Source organism: Sinocyclocheilus rhinocerous, unplaced genomic scaffold (assembly GCF_001515625.1).
Source record: "Sinocyclocheilus rhinocerous isolate Xijiao unplaced genomic scaffold, SAMN03320098_v1.1 scaffold1373, whole genome shotgun sequence".
Taxonomy (NCBI): Eukaryota; Metazoa; Chordata; class Actinopteri; order Cypriniformes; family Cyprinidae; genus Sinocyclocheilus; species Sinocyclocheilus rhinocerous.
Genome location: NW_015641107.1, coordinates 288,828 through 291,928, shown reverse-complemented (window position 1 = coordinate 291,928; position 3,101 = coordinate 288,828). Strand labels below are relative to the sequence as shown.

At 36.7% G+C, this 3,101-nt stretch overlaps 1 protein-coding gene across 1 annotated transcript in view; it reads right to left on the bottom strand.

Moving 5' to 3' along the window:
• LOC107754635 (DDB1- and CUL4-associated factor 12) overlaps positions 1-3,101 on the bottom strand; it is an 18,789-nt gene that overhangs the window by 12,383 nt on the left and 3,305 nt on the right. The gene's annotated exons all lie outside the window — the stretch shown is intronic.

Here is a 3,101-nt window from a genome sequence, read left to right as displayed (position 1 = left end):
CCGACGAGCAGCGCAAAAAATCGCGCGAATATGAACGTGGTTTTGCGCAACTCGTTTTTGGTTTTTTGACCAGTTGATGGGAAAAGTTCAAAATCAACTGGTTTTTTGCGAAAGTGAATGACGATTGGTCTGTCAGGTGCTGGCTTCACATCTGAGTGGCTTGTCTTAAAGAGGAAGCATAAATGCAATGATATGGTGTCATAATCCGTTTTGGAAAAACATCGGCCACACGGAAAGATTTATCGGCCGATGCCGATATTTAAAAAATTCCAAACATCGGCCGATATATCGGTCGACCACTACTTTTTATGCACTTTTACAGTGTTGCGCATTATAATCGATCACACATGATTCTGTTGAGTTTATGAATGCAATCCCTGAAGTTGGTTCACTCTGAAACTAAGTAAATAATTAAGTTAGCATGATAATAGAGTGTATCGGCAATCTCATAGGCTGACGATAGAAAGATATGACTATGAAGCATATCACCCAACACTAACAGAACCCCTAAATTATGAGAACAATCTCAGAGGACATCTGGTTTTATGTGGCTTCCTTGCAATCCAGCACTGTGTAGGCACTTTTGCAGCTTTTAAATACAGCTTGCATTCGAAGAAAAACACCTGATTCATTAGTTAACAAACTGCCAATGAAAAATTCTTCTGAACATTCATTAATCTTAGGTAATTACATTATTTAATAACACGTTGTTAAATCGAAAGTTGCAGCGGTGTTATTTAATGAGCTAACATGAACTAAGACTTGTATTTTTTTAACAAAGCTTAACTTCTGTAGCAAATGTAGCTTTAGTCATTTTTTACTTTTAGTCATTTAGCAGACATGTAGCTATTGCTCATTGTGAATGTTAATGCATTAACTAAGGTTAACTAATGAGGTCTTATTGTAAAGTGATACCTATTGGTCTTTATAGTTCTTTTGCACTTTAATCTGTGTAAAACTTTTAACTTTATAAATTTTTCTGTATTGCTTTATTGCATTTAAATGTTCAGTTATTTTTGTTATAAGAAAAAAGTTATTAAACCTGTTATACTGTATTATGACAGCACTTTTTTTAAACTAAATTTCAATATCGTGACAATACCGTATACCGTGATAAAAGCATTAGCAATTAATCGCAACATGAAAATTTGATACCGGCAAATCCCTACCTGGTGGCATTACAAATTCATCACCTCACTCTGCTAACAGCCCTCTATACAATCAAACAATAAATTAACCCAAAACTGCCAAACAACAAAAGTGAGGGCATTCATCTGATGCTAACACCAGCTGGCAGACAAAGCGATCCTGTGCTCCCCAGCGAGCATCGACAAATCAAATATATCCATGACAGGGTCGAGTAAAACCAATGTATATCAATTCCCTTGGGTCCAACAATCTGTGTGTGCGAGACTGAGACTAATTCATTTTAATGCTTATTCTTGCTAAACAGCACTGACATCATCATGCTTATAATCAAGACATCATCCAATCTAGTCATAAACACTGATGTATCTCTACTCCAGTAAAGCTCTTCCTATCCCCCTTCAGGCCAGTAGACATCTGACTGACCCAGATCCTAACACCCAAGTAGGTCACAACAGGATCTTCGTCAATACACGACCACCTTCCCACACAAAGAAAAAAAAATGTTCAAGAGCGTCTAATTTGTGGGAAGGATCAGCAATAACAATCAAACTATACAAAAATAAACTACAAAAATAGATTTTTGACAACCTACAGTCCCACCTCAAGCTCATGCCATTGGCCGATGCCGTGTTGTGTTGATTGCGAAGCTCAAACATACATTTTGCGGGAATAAATCTGCAAATGGTGGTCTCTGCATATTAAACTGTGATATCAGAAAGCATTAAAGAATGAAACTTTTTCTTTTAATAGGCTTCATAAATGCACTACATGATGTTTCTGAAGATTGAAGATTGCAATGCAGCATTTGAGAATAACAAACACTCTTATCAATGTTTTTAAACTATAATAAAATTTTTATGATAATGTAATTGTAATTGATTTACTAATTGATACTAATTTATAATTTCATTACTAAATAATTTAATAATTGTTTATATTTTATAATAATAATAATATAAGGTTTAATAAGTCAATGTAGTGTTACCCGAGAAATTTAAATGAACACAGTAAGATAAACCAAGACACACAACCATTCACATCGTAAGGCCTAGTTATTACAAACATCGATTGTTGAGGCCTATGATATCAGTGCATTGTTTTTATTGATTTGCTCTTTTTGATCTGGCTGTCACATAGGGCTACGTCCAGGGCTGACCCGTGATATCCATAATAAACCTTCAAAAACACCTAATAAGGACAGCAAGTGGTCTCACAAGCAGTGTGTTGCACTGAAGACCACCTTCCCCCATATGAGAACTCTATCCTGTTCTATGTATCATATTTAACACATCTACTCCACCTACAAGGCCATAATAAGATATCGCTCATTTATTCATGAGTACTGGGACAAAGAAATATCCTGCTTCTTTTTTCCCCATGATATGTGCATTTTTACTGGCCAGTCACTCAATATTGGGTCAATACCAACAGACGCAGTAATGTGTCAGATATTCATCATAAATATTGACATAAATACCATTTACTTCAATAACTTAATTAAGACTACGTGGTGGTTTCAAACACCATTTACTGAATTGTCACCATATTGGGAAAAAAAAAATCATCAGTGTTGACGAAATAACTGTATTTTGCTTATCACACGTGTATACTCATTTTGTGTTTTCCTAGTGGTAATAATAGAACCTAAATAAAAATACAAGGAATATACAAGCAAAATGATTTGAAATGATGAATGACGACAATAACAGAAATTGTGAGATGGTCCTCACTGCAGAACAAGATCCAGGGGGCGTGGTTGGATCCAGATCCAACTCCTCCCACCTTACATATACCTAAACCTACCTGTCTCCGCCCCCTGATCCTTAAACCCACCCATCTCCACCCCCTAGATGTGGATCCAACCACGCCCCCTGGATCTTGTGTTCTGCAGTGAGGGGCTACTGGGGGAACCAGTGCGATGCAGCCGATCTGCCTACGAAGTAGTTTCCCCC